The sequence below is a fragment of the Papaver somniferum genome, chromosome 7 (genome assembly GCF_003573695.1).
Source record: "Papaver somniferum cultivar HN1 chromosome 7, ASM357369v1, whole genome shotgun sequence".
NCBI classification, from domain to species: Eukaryota; Viridiplantae; Streptophyta; class Magnoliopsida; order Ranunculales; family Papaveraceae; genus Papaver; species Papaver somniferum.
The window spans coordinates 97,339,650-97,357,044 of record NC_039364.1 but is presented as its reverse complement, the minus strand read 5'-3'; positions in this window follow the sequence as shown (position 1 = coordinate 97,357,044).

Genomic DNA, 17,395 nt, shown 5'->3' with positions numbered 1-17,395 from the left:
GACCCAAATGTGGCTCCAATAACATTGGCCCCTGTTACTATATCAAACTTAGGGCCTTAGGAGAATTACTTGGCTTGGTTGGCGTGGCAACCTAAGCTAAATTAGGGTTTGGCATATCGAAACCCTAATTAGCGCGTGTGGCATGGCCCGCGGTACGGTGGCGTTTTCATGCAATCGGTGCCATGGCCACATTAAAGGAATTATGGCAGTCCATAATATGGGAATAACCATAGGCGCAAGGATGGCCACGCGTGATTATAGTATGACGTCGTTTTTGGGGTTTATCGGGTCCCACATGGCTCGTGGTATGTTGTGGGGCCAAAGTGGCGTAACTTGGTCCACAACTGGAAATTAGGGTTTCGACTAATGCCACTAAAGCAAAGCCGTGTTTATGATTAGGAAACCCTAATTGAAGTCTGGTATGGCGTTGGCCACGAACAGAAGGTGGGTTAGCACGTAGGTACGCTATTTATGGCACGTTGACACGTTCGGCATGCTGCTGCGGCAAAGTGGCACGTTTGGCATGTTTGGTATGCCAATTAGTGTATTGGCGCGACGTGGCATGTTTGGCATGCCACTAGCACGCCGGAGCGGGATAGCACGTTTGGCATGCCATTAACATGTTGGCGCGATTTTTGGAAAGCCAATTGGCTTTGTGACCATCTGGCGCCATTTTCCTGTTTCAACATTGTGGCAGGTTTTGAGCGACCTGATTGGTCAATAGAAAGAGGGGCCGGCCAAGCATGGGTGTGGCCACACTTCCAGTGCGCGTGGCGGATTTAAAGCGACCTGATTGGTCGATGGGATATAGGGCTGGAAAGTATGGGCCCAGCCACAATTCGTGTGCGTGTGGCGGGTTTAAGGCGACCTGATTGGTCGACATGAAACATGGGCCGGTCGGGCAACATGGGGTGTGGCCACTTGCAAGCGGCGCCAGATGGCCTATGGCATGGACACACTTCTCTTTGTTGCTGCTCCTATTCCGCGGCTCCTTGTTTTCTGATTTTGGGTAGAACTTTGCACGCACTAATCCATGGCGGATTAATTTCCTAGTTTACCTAAGCTTGGTTTCGACCAACGGGGTCTAATATACTGCGCAGGGCGCAAAACCCCAATTTTTGCAAATTAGTCAGAGTAATATCTGAATCTTGTGAATTATCACAAAATTGATTGAATTCTATGTGTTGACACAAAGTTCTTTAAGTTTATTGCCAGAGAGCAGTATGCTTTCCGATTGAGTACTTTTATGCAAGGACCTTAACCTTGATACTTGGAAATTCGTGTTACTCTGCTGCGAGTGAACACAAATTGTCATGTCATATCAATATTAATAGTTCAACCGGGGAACATAGCATAGGAAAAATACTCGGCAGGCTCCGGCATTAGTGAGTAATGCAGCTAGGATCTTATTCACTCATTAGGCTCTATACTAGTGAACAATTCATCTAGGATCTTGAGTTTCAATATAATATGAAGAGAGACATAGGCACTCATCAGATTTTGATATATTCTCCAAATTCCCTGCGGAATATAGACATATCAATGTCTACTACATCTGATGCCGGGTCAGGTAGATAGACTTTTACAAATTTAGCCCTGAACTAAAAACCACCATCAACATTAAGTCCCCTGCTTAGCACGTAACAATGACATTATTACGGGGTAAGCATGAAATGGTGACAGACGGGAATAAAATCGAAAAGGCAAGACATGCAGAGGTTACCAGGAAAAGTTTAATTGACCTTCGGTAATAGGCATGAGTGGCCGGTGATCTTTGTACTGGCGTGCTGCTAGCTTGGCCACGAGCGCTGTAGGTTGAGCGGATGGCTTGGACACGGAGCGTTGCAGGTTGAGCGACTGGCTTGGCTACGGAGCGTTGCAGGTTGAGCGGATGGCTTGGCCACGGAGCGTTGTGAAAGACGCATTTATGTGTCTAATATAGCTCAATTGTATATAGTGTTAGTGCTCAATTTTGTACTTATTTGGTTATTTTATTTATTTGTAGGTGTTTTTAGAAGAATAAGGTTTTGCGGCGAAATTGGCTGAAAATGCGGCGTTTAGGCCTCCGTCGAAAGTGTACCGGAAGCGCCCCAGAATTGTACCGGAAGTACCCCAGAAATACCTCGGAGGAACCCCGAAAAAGTGCGGAAAATGTCCCAGAAAAATCACTATACGGACCCTCGATTTTGGATAAGGGGTAACCTAATTACTAAGGGGTGACCTATTTACAGGCAGCTGCTAAAGGGATAACAACACAGTATAGGGGGATACCCACCTTCTTCACGATTTGAATCAAAAAGATTTGGCGGGAAAAGATACCTCACGTTTGCAGATTTTGGACGTGAAGCTTTGGGCAGTTTTAAAGAGATTCAACACCGAAAATTGATTGGGCTGGACTTGATATGACTTAACAAGTTCATTAGAAGCAATTGGACCGATCAACTTGGGCTAGAATAGCCGGGAATTGGAATCAAAGTCAAATAAGGAAACACGGCTTCATGGGTTCAAAATCTGTTATTCAAGGAGATTAAAGGCAAGTAAACTCTTTCCAAAGATACATATATATACAAGGAAGAGTTTGAGATAAGTTTGGAATCCCAGAAACGCGTGAAACAATTTTTAGAAGAGATTATTGCCGTGACTGCCAAGAAACAAAAAAAAAGGAATTTAATTCAATTCGGGAGGTTTCTGAGTGATATAAAAGGATGGGTCGAGTCCCATAAATCAGAATCGAGGTCTGTCGAGAGTTTGGGGTCGATAGGAGAGCTCAGGAGGCGAGAATCAGAGATTACAGGAAGCCTGTCTCTGCTGCTGCTGCTGCTGAAGAACAAGCGTTGCAACGAAGAACAACGTCTCAAATTCGCAACAGTGCTACAATATTCTCTTTGTAACACCTGAACAGCCACATTTATCTTCAGTTAGCCACACCTCCTGTAACAGTGAACTCTGTAACGCCAGTACGTCGTTGCATATTCACTGAATCATATCATCTCTTCAATAAAAACAATTTTTGAGCCATGATTTATTCTTTTGAGCCTGTTTTTGATATGAGGAGCTAAACCCAAACACTAGGATGATGGAGGAAGCCCTATTTCACGCATGTGGTAATTCTAATAATTCTTTTATGACTATTTGCGTTGATATTTAATTGATTTATGATTTTTATTGAATGGGTGTGATTTCGTTTGATGGTGTCTGCTTGGTCTATGTATTTTTGATACATCATGCTTTTGATTTACAGTCATTGCTTTTCAAAAATCTATTTTTGGCAAAGAACAAGAGTCCATATTTTTACTATTTGAACTATAATTGATTTGAATTATTATTTGAGTCGCATGAATGGAATTTGGTGGAATCCTGAGTCTCAGTACCTCTCGATATTGTGATAAACTTTTGTGAATATATTTTCTTTATTTTTAGTGTTTTCTATTTTTGAGTCTAAAATCAAGTCTACACAAGTCCGAGTGAACGACAACCTTACTTACCACTTTAAAATTACATCAATTTTTGGCGCCGCCGACGCGGATTTGTATTGGGTTTTAGGTTTTAGATTTATTTTATTTCTTTTAGAATTTTTGTTCTCTTTTACGCCTTTGGTATTTTTTGATTCTTTTCAGATTTCGAGCGAAGCTACAAGGAAAGAAAAAGTGCTATAAAAGGAAAGCATCGCCAAAGAAGGAAAGAAAAGAGGAATCCGAAAGGAGTGAAGAAGAAGATTTTGTATATAGTTATTTTGTTTTATTTTTAGAAACTGTAAATAGGGTATTATTTTTGTAATTTTTCTTTCCCTTTTGGGATATTTTTATTTTTGGACTTTTTGGACATTCTTGGACATTATTTTTTTAAAACCCTACGGAAGGGTTAAGATTAAATATAAACTGTTTGCAGGGAAGGACGACAGTTACGATACTGTCTCGGCCCCTCGGGTTCGTACACTGACATCGGAGTCGGTGGCCTGAGTCGACTTCAACGGTTCATCCCCCGTCTGGTACGGGAGGTAAGTCCATCGAAACACTCGCGAATCTCCTGTAAGCGAGTTACTGTATTCCTTAAGGTGATTCATTGATTGAGGACGAATTTGGACTGTTTTTAAATTCCTAGTAAAGGGCAAGGCCAGGCCAATATAAGATAAGGGTTCGGATTTCATCACCGTTTCCTTCTTGCCCGCCTTAGGAAAACGAAACCTAACGTGAACCCAAGCTTAAAACTGGACTAGAAAGAGACCGATAGGGTAACGCGCTTATTATGAAAAAATTTCGAAGGATATTGGTTACTTTCTTAAGCACACCTCGAAGTTCATGATGGTTTTTGTGAGTTGAATGCGTGACTGTGCCGCCTTGTGATAGCGGTGAGGCCTTGGGTATCAAAGCTCCACTGAGCTTCCCTCGCCTCAATTCAACTTACTTTGACTCGGATTGATTCCAAAGGGGTTTGCTTAAATTGTAACGAAATCCCTTTCGAGATATAGAAGCTAGTCTAGAAACAATCTAAGTGGAGCCATCATGCTTTTTGTTTGCTTAAAATCTTTAGGTTTGCTTTGGTGAAGTCGAGTCGGCCTTGTTTGTGATTGTGTAGAATTTCCTTGCAATTAAGAATGTCGAACTGGTATGATAGAATCCAATACAATGAATATAGACCCGAATTTGAATATGGACATCATCAGTATTATGACCATAGTGAGAATAGTGTTTGGGAACGCCAACGTTTTCAAGGTTATGGTTCATACCATAGTGAGCCAATTACTATCCTCATGTGCATCAGTCTTACGAGCAAGAAGATTATAATACTAGTTCTTCGTCTTTAGAGGATACAATCAAACTTTTGAAAAGTAGTCCTTTTTATGATCATTCAGTTCGTATTCCTTCTCTAGAAGAGTCTCTCAGGAAATTAGAGGAGTCGACACGTAAGTTCGTTGAGATGAATAACTTAGTTTATGACGAAAGAGAACTTTCTATAGGAGACGAACGAAAGAATTGCTCGAAATAATCTTAATTTCCAATACAGTGTTTCCAATAATACCCTTGAAACTGAGGATAATAATTTTCATAATCAAGATGACGAGGATAAAATTGGTAACACTACTTTTTTAGATGAGGATCAACCATTTTCATGTTATTATGATTATGATGAGGATAATGTTGATGAAGAATTTGAAATAAGAAGGCATAGCGATCAGGAATTTGTTACTCCAGTTGAGCTTAATAATAATATTATTTCTAGTTCAAATCCAAATAATTTTAATAATTATTCACCTATTCAAAAGGACGAGGATTTGATTAGAGATACTCCAGTTTTAGACGATGTAGTATTTCCTTATGATTACGAAGCCAACGATGGTTTAGAGGAACGAGTTTTTTCTGAGAATATTGTTTTAGAGTCTAGCGATTTAGAAACATTAGTCTTAGACAAAGAAAGTGAACTCATAGAGTTGAGTGAGGATGAACCTGACTTAGAAGAATCAATTGACCATTTTCAGGAATCATATGACCTTGAAATTAGGGAAGTTGTGACTAGTCTTTCTAGAGACACTGAAAACTCTAAGTTTGGGGGTGATTATCATTCTACATGTGCTTTAACTATTAGAAAGGTCCTCACTTGGGACTTGACATATGTGCCTCAACCATTTTACAAGATTATCTTCATACACGTTTTCCTGAACCTAGTGATGTCCATAAGGAAGTTCAGTTGTTAGAAACCCATCCTCTGGTTGATGAGGTTAGACCAGGCTATGATACCAAGATCGACTTTGTTTTCCCACCAAATATTTTTCAACCAATTGTGGGAACGTATAAATTTCAGATGTGTCAATTATTTAGTTTTGAGACTAAAACTAATTACTTTAAGAGATTAGGGTCGATACATTTTCTTAAGATTGACCACCAGTTTCATCGTGGTCGATTGTGTGAGTCAAAACTGATTGACTTTAAGGATCCTCGATTATTCAGGTTATTATTATGTTCTTTTAAATTTTTACTTGAGTTTCTTCAGACTCTAATACCTGAACCCGATCTTAGCTTTGAGGAATTCCAACCCATGAAAATATTTTATTTGGACCCAGTTATAGAACCTGAACCTGAACCACAACTAGATGTAGTTGTCTTAAACAGGAAACTAGACAAGGGTGTGCTTTATTTGTTTATTTTCTTGACAGGTTGCAGATTCCTTTTATTTGTGATAGCTCTATTTGGTTTTGATGACCCAAAGAAATTTCGGCTATTACTTTATGATTCTATGAGGTGACTAATCCTTTCTTAGTCTGGCTGAAGACTTTAAACTTAGCACTTCTTGGGAGGTAACCCAATATTCATGCGACACGGTAATATCTTTCCTTATCTCTTTTGCTTCAAATGGTAGCAGTTTCTCCTTGTTCGTGCTTTTAATTTTATCTTTAGAACATTGAGGACAATGTTAGATTTAAGTTTGGGGGTATGGGAGAAACTTTTTAGTTGCAGTAAAAAAAAAACTCCAGAACCTAGAAATTTATGCGTATTTAGGATGGCACTAACCAATCAAAGTGGATGGAAGCATTTTGGTTGTAGGAGTTGAGGAACCAATCTGATTAGATGGCAACATCTAGAAGAGTCTATTCATAAAAGCACAGAGCTCAAGTGTTAGAAATAACATGATAGTTTCACCATATCTTGTTGAGTCCTTTTCACTTCTATTTTTATTTTGTTTTTAAACTATGTTTCTCTAAGTGATAGGTGGGGCCCACGATTCAAGTTGTTACCAATGCTAGGGTGAATTAGAGTGATTGAGATACCAAAAAAAAAAAAATGGTAGTTACCAAAAAGTTGAAAAAAAAATGGTAGTTACCAAAAAGTAGAAAAAAAGAAAAAAAAATATAAAAAAAATTGAGACCAGACCATTTGACCAAAAGGAATAAATCCAATAAAGTCGACCACTGGTACCCTTGTATATGCCAGTAGTGTTGACCTAGAGTTAGGTTATCGACCACTGGTTCCCTTGTATATGCCAGTGTGTTGATATTAGTCAGACTAGTATCTCAATCCATTAGGATAGGTTCATTTTGGCGGAGGCCTTCAGACAGATATGGGAAACGCCGTTCACTTAGTAAACATCAAAAACATCTATGTTTTTCTATATCCATCTTCTTGATCTATCCATGTGATTAGTTTTGACTCCTGATGCCCATAGTGCGACTATCTGAGTAGAGCTCTGTCACTTTATATGAATTTTAGTATGCTTGAGTGCAAACTCGTGTACAACAATTGGAATTTCTCATCAGGGTACTTCTTCCTGTAGTCAATAAGTATGCCAACCAAGGAGATTCTTTAGTGCCTTCCAAGGTTTGTCGTAGATAGCTAAGTTCTGGAGTATAAAGGTTTTGTGGGTATATCTCTAGTAAGCCCTCCCGAGACTATAACTCGGCCACTAGGGACACTTAGGGGTTTAAAGGCTTATTGCATACGCTAAATGCAATCGACGATGCCAGCGACAGTGAGTTAGGATTTTATTTTGTAGTTTTGATTTGCTCGGGACTAGCAAATAATAAGTTTGGGGGTATTTGATAGACGCATTTATGTGTCTAATATAGCTCAATTGTATATAGTGTTAGTGCTCAATTTTGTACTTATTTGGTTATTTTATTTATTTGTAGGTGTTTTTAGAAGAATAAGGTTTTGCGGCGAAATTGGCTGAAAATGCGGCGTTTGGGCCTCCGTCGAAAGTGTACCGGAAGCGCCCCAGAAGTGTACCGGAAGTACCCCAGAAATACCCCGGAGGAACCCCGAAAAAGTGCGAAAAATGTCCCAGAAAAATCACTATACGGACCCTCAATTTTGGATAAGGGGTAACCTAATTACTAAGGGGTGACCTATTTACAGGCAGCTGCTAAAGGGAGAACAACACAGGATAGGGGGACACCCACCTTCTTCACGATTTGAATCAAAAAGATTTGGCGGGAAAAGATACCTCACGTCTGCAGATTTTGGACGTGAAGCTTTGGGCAGTTTTAAAGAGATTCAACACCGGAAATTGATTGGGCTGGACTTGATATGACTTAACAAGTTCATTAGAAGCAATTGGACCGATCAACTTGGGCTAGAATAGCCGGGAATTGGAATCAAAGTCAAATAAGGAAACACGGCTTCATGGGTTCAAAATCTGTTATTCAAGGAGATTAAAGGCAAGTAAACTCTTTCCAAAGATACATATATATAAAAGGAAGATTTTGAGATAAGTTTGGAATCCCAGAAACGCGTGAAACAATTTTTAGAAGAGATTATTGCCGTGACTGCCAAGAAACAAAAAAAAGGAATTTAATTCAATTCGGGAGGTTTCTGAGTGGTATAAAAGGATGGGTCGAGTCCCATAAATCAGAATCGAGGTCTGTCGAGAGTTTGGGGTCGATAGGAGAGCTCAGGAGGCGATAATCAGAGATGTCTCTGCTGCTGCTGCTGCTGCTGAAGAACAAGCGTTGCAACGAAGAACAACGTCTCAAATTCGCAACAGTGCTACAATATTCTCTTTGTAACACTTGAACAACCACATTTATCTTCAGTTAGCCACACCTCCTGTAACAGTGAACTCTGTAACGCCAGTACGTCGTTGCATATTCACTGAATCATATCATTTCTTCAATAAAAACAACTTTTGAGCCATGATTTATTCTTTTGAGTCTGTTTTTGATATGAGGAGCTAAACCCAAACACTGGGATGATGGAGGAAGCCCTATTTCACGCATGTGGTAATTCTAATAATTCTTTTATGACTATTAGCATTGATATTTAATTGATTTATTATTTTTATTGAATGGGTGTGATTTCGTTTGATGGTGTATGCTTGGTCTATGTATTTTTGATACATCATGCTTTTGATTTACAGTCATTGCTTTTCAAAAATCTATTTTTGGCAAAGAACAAGAGTCCATATTTTTATTATTTGAACTATTAATTGATTGGAATTATTATTTGAGTCGCATGAATGGAATTTGGTGGAATCCTGAGTCTCAGTACCTCTCGATACTGTGATAAACTTTTGTGAATATATTTTCTTTATTTTTAGTGTTTTCTATTTTTGAGTCTAAAATCGAGTCTACACAAGTCCGAGTGAACGACAACCCTACTTACCACTTTAAAATTACATCACGTTGCAGGTTGAGCGACTGGCTTGGATTCGCAGTATTGGAGGTTGAGCGACTAGTTTTCCTCGTGCTTGCGCGCTGCTGGTTCGGTTATGGAGGTTGGTGCCATGGAGCGTTGGCGCTGTGGGCCCAGCTGCCTTCTTCCATGCATGGTCTAAAATAAAAACCTTCCTCTACTCTAATTCCAAAAGCACTCTTCATATAAAAGGGTGTGATAACTTCCTCCCCTTTTATTATTCGCTCGTCTGCTTCTTGTGTTCATTTGCAGCAGCTCGATCATAGGCGTGCCAATCGTTAGTGACAAGGTAAGTTCATCTTGTCTTCGTATTTTAGTTGCGAGTGTAATATCCATGAGTAGTTGATCAATTTTGGACATTTAGCTCGATGTGAATGACTTTCTTTGTTAGCGACGTCAACGACAACAAAGCAATCTACAATAGTTATAATCAGCAGCAAGGCGAGCTAGAAGAACTCAAGGTAGGTGCTCTTTTCTATTTTGCGCATGTAGCCACCCAACAGTACCATCGGTCTTCTCCAGAATGTGTAATAAGGTTTTGACTCCAAAAGAATGAGCATCTAACCTCTCCAGTGGATTTCAAAATTTACCAAACTTCATTGCACTCCTGAGATGGATGAAATATATGCTCGACAATGATCATGTCAAGGCTAATCTTGGAGAGTGTAGCTGCGTTGTTTATCCGTCCTTGACTTTAAGTTATTTGGTGTTTGGACTGCTGAGCCGGTGTCTGGAGGCTTATTCTTTCCTTTCTGATTGCGATGATGATATGATGTGGATGCTTGTATGGTAGAAATCTTCCGGAACCGCTGGGTGAAGTAGATGAGCTGAGAGGAGTTCCGTTGCCGACGTGCTGCTATCAAGTCTTCAAGTACTTCATTCCAAGCGACATCCTTTGAACCATCTTCTGAATCTTGGACTATTATATCGAATGAGATGCGATGAGCAGTCCCCAGTTACACTTCTGTCTGGTCATAGATCCGATGGCGTAGACGAATATGTGAATATATCTCTGCGGCGTAATTTGGAGTCTTCGATGCACGTGTACGGCTTCATATTGAGAAATTCATACGGCTCGTAAAGCTTTGAATGATGCTGATATCAGAAATAACCTGATTGAGGGATGTGAGGACATCCTGTGCTGGCAGTCCCCTAGTGTAATTATCTTGAGCCTATTTTCTCTTGAAAGACGTACTTCTATTGCATTTTCCGATAAGGTGGTTGACGAATTGATGAAGGCGGTAATCTTTTGGATTCGTCATTTGTTGATCAATGGGAGGGAGTCGCACTTGATAGCTCTGCATTGTATCCAACTTCTGGCAGCCCATGCACCCCTTCCATATGAAATTGGAAATCTAGAAACACCGAATTTGGCTTTGTCGGCGATGTTCAGCTTCATGCAGGCCTTGGGTAGGCGGTGCTGAGTTCTGAGTAGGTGATGTGGCAGACATGGTGTAGTTGGTATGTGTGGCTTGCTGAGGCGCGACTTTCCCCTTTGATTCTTCACTAACAAAAACACTTATGAATGGCTGAGAAGAATACTTCTCGTTGGTCAGGCGCCTTCCAGACAAGGAGGTGGTGATATCCTTGCGCTACATCTTCGAAGAGTGGTGACCTTGTCACAGTTATGACTTATTGGTTGGTTGCCCCTTCTGAGTTGAAAGGTTCTCGACAGTGAAGGGATTCCGTGTTGAGCCTCAGTCCCCAAGTGTGGTTTTCGTGGTTCTATCTTGTATGGTTGGTGAGTTAACCATGATAAAGATGTCACCATCCTGCTTCCGTATTGGTGGCTCCATTACTTCCTCCATGGGAAACTTAAATATGCACAAGTTCGGATTACCTTTGTATATAGTGGTTGTTGTTATGATGAAGCTCTGGCTGGTATCAACAAACGAGCAACAACGGTTCTTTGCAGCAACTTTGATCAGAAAAGACTGTGTTTTCGTGGGAACAAAAACAACCTGGATGGTAATTGGATGGCTACGGTCACGATCCTTGACAGGCAGGAGTGGTGAGCATAGGCCCAAATCCTGGCAGGGAAGAGTGGTGGCTACGACCATGGATCTTGGAAGGAAGGAGTGGTATCTACGAGCACGAACCTTGGACGACCACGACCATGAACATTGACGGGAATTGGTAACTCACTGTTGATGGTGGTTTTTAGCTTAGGGTTAAAATCGTAAAATTGTACAACTGACACGACGTCACTATGACCATTAGCACATTTATTGAATCAATCAGCATGCCTACGCAAGAATTACCGGGGTACCTTTTTTTTTATGGGTCATGTTCCACGACAGAACCCTTAACATCAACTGACATCATCTATGCCAAACCCTAATTCTCATGCTACCGCGCCAAGGCATGCCGACCATGCCATCCGCACCACTGTGCCGATGGAAAACCATGCCAGCCACATCTCCGCGCCAAGGCATGCCAAACATACCCGTCGCACCACTGTGCCAATGACAAACCATGCCAGCCACATCTCCGCGCCAAGGCATGCCAAACATGCCAGCCACACCACTGTGCCGACGGCAAACCATGCAACCCACATCTCCGCGCCAAGGCATGCCAAACATGCCAGCCGCACCACTGTGCCAATAGCAAACCATGCCAGACACGTCAACCGCGCCAAGGCATGCCAACCATGCTAGCCGCACCATGCGCCAATGGAATGCCGAACCCTTGGCCCCACCATTCCAAGCCAACCGCACCTTGCCTTGGCCCCACCATGCCAAGCCGTCCGTGCCAAACCCTTGGCCCCACTATGCCAAACCGTCCGTGCCAAACCCTTGGCCCCACTATGCCAAGCCGTCCGCGCCATTTGCCTTAGCCCCACCATGCCGACCTTCCCTATGCGGCTACCGAAACGAAGGCGTGCGACGATCAATGGCCACCCATCAATCCTAGATGCAAATCCTAGCCGTCCAAGGTCGCCAAACAACGCATGGTAACCTTTGGCCCAAAACCCTAGTTTTGGCCACGCCAAACCGCGCCAAGGCATGCCATGCCACATGTGCCAATGGCATGCCAACCACCTTGCCGCGCCATACCATGTCGGCCTTCCCTATGTGGCTACCAAAATGAAGGCGTGCGACGATCAACGACCACCCTTCAATCCTAGAGCAAATCCTAGCCGTCCAAGGTCGCCAAACAACGCATGGTAACCTTTGGCCCAAAACCTTAGTTTTGGGCACGCCAAGGCATGCCATGCCACATGTGCTAATAGCATGCCATTCCACCTTGCCGCGCCATACCATGCCGGCCTTCCCCATGCGGCTACCAAAACGAAGGCGCGCGACGATCAACGACCACCCTTCAATCCTAGATGCAAATCCTAGCCGTCCAAGGTCGCCAAACAACGCATGGTAACCTTTGGCCCAAAAACCTAGTTTTGGCCACGCCAAACCGCGTTAAGGCATGCCATGCCACATGTGCCAATGGCATGCCAACAACCTTGCCGCGCCATACCATTCCGGCCTTCCCTATGCGGCTACCAAAACGAAGGCCTGCAACAATCAACGACCACTCTTTCATCGAAGGTGCAGATCTTAGCTGTCCAAGGTTACCAGCTAACGCATGGCAACCTTTGGCCCTAGTTTGGTCGCACCTAAACAAATCCAAAACCCTAACTTTTGGACGCGCCTAAACTAGGCCATATTAAAGCTATACGGATCATGCTTTCATGTCACTAACTACCAAACGAAGGGTTGCAATAATCAACGACTACCTTTCCTCTTAAGATGCAAAATCTCGACCGTCGAAGGTCACCACCGAGCCGGCAAGTCTCCCAAGATCAACTTGCCAGACAACAACAACGTGCTACATGTTTTCCATGAAAATACTCGAGACATCAACGCATGTCACAAACTGGGGGATGCTCATTGGGTATTAGTTTGGCGGTTTACAGCGTGCGGCGTACACTACGCCCGTTATAAGAAACTGTCATAAGGATGAGGCGGTTAGTAAATACAAGGAGTAATGGTGAAACGCTTTCTTTTATGGAACATCAATTCCAGGCGTTACCGGTTACCACCTCCTCCCATTTACTCACCCGTTTTCCATTTCTTAATGAGACCAGAGTATGTTTCACTTCGACTTGTATAAATAGGCATTACCTATTTCCACCGAACAACAAGTTCAGGTCAGGAGGATACAACATTCAGAAAACATTTGCTAGCTTTCCATCTCTTAGCTTCCCACTTTCTGATACAAGTCGTAGAAAACAACTACTCTTCCAGAATCAACTATTCTGGTCTCAACACTTTCTTCGCTTCCCTCCCCAAAACCAACCCTTCTCCTTCACTTTATGACCGAAGCAAGTCTGGAACGGTCATTTCTTGGTTTAGGCCGGATTTGTACAGGCTGATCTCTCGAATCTAAAGTACTCCCTTGCAGTACATTGTTTAGGGTTTAAATTCGTTTCTCACCCACACACCCAAAATTACCAAAATCAGCAGAAACCATTTTCACCCTCAAACAATTGGCGACCACAGTGGGAGATCAATCTCTCGGTTGCAATATCGATTTCCAAATTTCCGATATCACCTTTCACTTCCAACTCTAACATGGTGGAACTCAGATCCGGATCAGCTGCCGAGAACACCAATGCATAATCTGTCCCTGGTTTTAACGCTACTTCCAACAACATCACTACGCCACCTACTGACCCCCAGTAACACCGAAGGCACTCCTTCAAGTGTAACACCGCCGATCACCAGGGCCAGAGCCGCTTCCGCCTCTAATGTCCCTGTGCAACTTACTAATCCCGACAGTACTGAAAGCGCTCCTTCAGGCGTTACGCCACCAGTCACCAGGGCCAGAGATGCCGCTACCGCTCCTAACGCTTCGTCAAGCATGACGCCTCCAACCTCCACTAAGACTCCAACTACACCATCAACGGGACGAGAAACCGGAGGAACCAGAGGAAGCCGACCATATATCACCATCGCTGATTTGATGGAACGACAGGAGGTTCTCGCTAGAGCCTAGACGGATATGGATTCGACATAGAAAGAAGTACTCGTCTTTCTCAAAACCCTGACATAACGACTGCCGCGTGAGTCACACCCTCCAGAGCCGATTAGAAACGCCTCCAACACCCCCGACGCTAGTACCTCGGCGGAACGCGTCTCCGCGGACGAGGAGATTCGTGCCAGAACCCCATCGGAAAGAATTCAGCCGTCCAATTTTGTCACACGATAGGATCTGGAGCAACTTCTCCGGAATCGAATCAAGAATGATGAAATAGACATGCATCAACATCAACCTCCTTACCCACCTGAAATACAAAGAATTCCTCTTCCAAGAGGATACTCCTCTCCTCAATTCACCCTGTACGATGGCACCAGAAATGCACGTGAGCATGTCTCTCGCTTCTTGGAGTCCCTAGGCGAATACAATCGCGTTCTTCATCCGAGGGAGTTTTCGAAATCGCTTACCGGAAGAGCGTACACATGGTACAACAAAATCGCACCAAATAGCATCCCAACTAGGGTGGCATGGTTACCGCATTTTAAAAGAAGTACTTCTTTGTGTCTGAACAAGTTACCTTCTCGGACCTAGGAAGGATGTACCAACGGGACAACGAACATCCAAATGATTTTGTTAAGAGATTCAGGGTTCAAGCACTAGAGTGTCATGACCCAAACGTGACCGAGCAACATCTGGTGAATTCATGCATCGACGGTATGGCTCCCATTTACTGCGCCTTGCTAGAGAACCTGCGTTTCCAGACATTCTATGAGCTACATGAAGCTGTCAGGCGATCAACAACGACAGCACCAGCATTATTAGAAAGAGCTAGACCAACCAGAGCCGAAGACGTACGCGAAACTCACGGTAATAGATGTCTCATCAACAAGAAGTACAATGCTGGTCCCTCCTCTGTGAGCGTAGTAAACGAGGAAGGAAAAGGAAGGCCCCAGCTACAGACCAGCAGCCTAAACGCGAAGCACCAACACGACAAGCAACTCCGCCATTGAAGGCCGCCGCTAAAGCTCCCATGCGTCATCATGAAGCTGAAGCAAATACCCTGGATTTCCCGTTTTCCATTGAGGAGGTGATCGATCTCTTAGAAGCATGGATTCAAGATGATGTTATCAGACTACCATCTCCCATACGCCCACCGACTGAGGCTGAGATGGCAAACCCCAAATACTGCCACTACCACAGATTTGTTCACCACTCAACCAGTGATTGCAACAGACTGAAGCATATCTTCAAAGAAAAGATAGAAGCAGGGGAATTTTAACTAGGAAACGAGGGAGTACATGAAGACCCACTTCCGGTGAGGAATTGTGGAGTCTCTGGGGACTCCGTGCACGAGACTGTGCGATCCATGATGCAGCACGTATGCGAAATTCTCTACCTTTCCAAGGTGCAGCGCCAAGATATCTTCACGACTCTCAACCGTGTCGTGTCGGGAAAACGGCTTTTCCCCTACACAGAAGCCGCACCAAGAGCCCACGCTCTCTCAGCGAGCGGAATCGAAAAGGACAACTGGGGACTGCTGAACACGTCCTATTTAAGAGGTATTGAATTCGAAAACACGCTAATCGACACGGCCTCTGACTTCAACATTGTTACTTTCAAGACTCTGAATGCTGCGGTATTTATGAAACAAGAGGCTACCCATTCCCCATACGTGATTAAGAACCCGGGAGGGGAAGCCTTGACGCGTACGGCTACATTAACCTCGAGATCAAGATGGGAGACGCTATAACGCATAGCAAATTCCACATTGCCAAAGAACTGGGCTACAACATGATATTGGGGCACTTGTGGGTATTCGACAACAAGGAGAAATTGGGAACATCCCCTCTACCGATGTCAACGCCCGAATGAATCTCCAACAAACCGTCCCACTTGCTGCCGCATCGACGAGTTACCGATGGAACCCGGACTCCTGGAGATGACCTGTTGGCGCTAACTCATAGATTCCAAACGCAAGTAAGTTTGGCCGAACGATCTTCTCTACAACCAGTCATTTCTTCCCCTATTCCGTCATGGGGACTCAGCGCGATTACTGGCGTGGACGCTGTCAAGAGATGTGAGTGGGGTGCTTGGCCATTCAAACGCTTTGCAAAGAATTTGGAAGCTGCCATCGAAATTGACGAGACTAAGATTCAAACGGTTATACAACACCCGAACTCGTTTCAAATCGGAGATATGGTGGTCAAAGTGAACTCGTTTCAAGTCGCGAAGATGACGGTAAAGATAGCTGTTCGGACCAATTCACCCAAGGAAAAAGAAGACGAGCCATATCTGGTGGCAGACGTCCTTTTGGGAGGTTACTGCAAGCTCATCAACACAGACAAGCTGGGAGGCGTGATAGTTCACTCGCGATGGCTTAAGATTTTCAGTCCCTAAAACGCTATACTACCCTCTTCCAGCACTCTCCCTTTAGTATTTTCTTCAGCAATTTCTCCTTCCGCTTGATATTTGTATTTCCCCAAGATGAATGCACCGTTTGTATTCTTCTTTGGGGTTTCTTTTTTATTCAAAAGGCATACATTTCTTTCCAAATGAGTTTTCCAAATCTCAGAAAAATATACCAAATAAATCCCAAATCATTGAGAAGCCATTAACTATCCAATCACAACCAGAAACACCAACCCATTCTAGGGGAAGGCTTGGGTCTTTCAAAAATGAGAAGTTTTATTCAAAGACAGAAGCCGCAAACGGGATGCTAATTGAAGAAACCCTAACTTCGTCGCGAATACAAGGAAGGTAAAAAAAATAAGTCTGCAAAACATCAGGACAACTAAGCGACGAATAGAAACAATGAAGAAGAAGAAGCTAATCATAGAAAGCCAATGTGTGAATTGCCAATGCCTCGGTCAGAGCTTTTTCAAATACTTTCCCCAACAATGTTTCGGGCAACAAAGGTTCCATCCGGAAGCCACATCAGCAATAGCAGCCTCAACATCCCACCCGGAAGTCGTCTCAGCAGCAACATCATCCGTCTTTTTACCGACATCCGCCTCGACAACCAACCTAGCATATGCCACCACGACTTCTCCAATGCCACCGACAACAGTTTCGCCTTCTTCTCCAAAAGTTGTTTCAGTTTCATCAACCGCAACATCATCATCTTCCTCGGGAGTCTTCTCAGCGACCTTTCCAGGAGAATTTCCCGGTTCATCAAAATCAAGGGTTATGACACCGTCCTGTACAGGAGATCTACGTTGATTTTCCCCTAAAAGTTTCACAAGCTCGGTATTCCTCCGTTTCAACTGCGAAGCAAAGTGTCCCGCCCTAACAGTGGG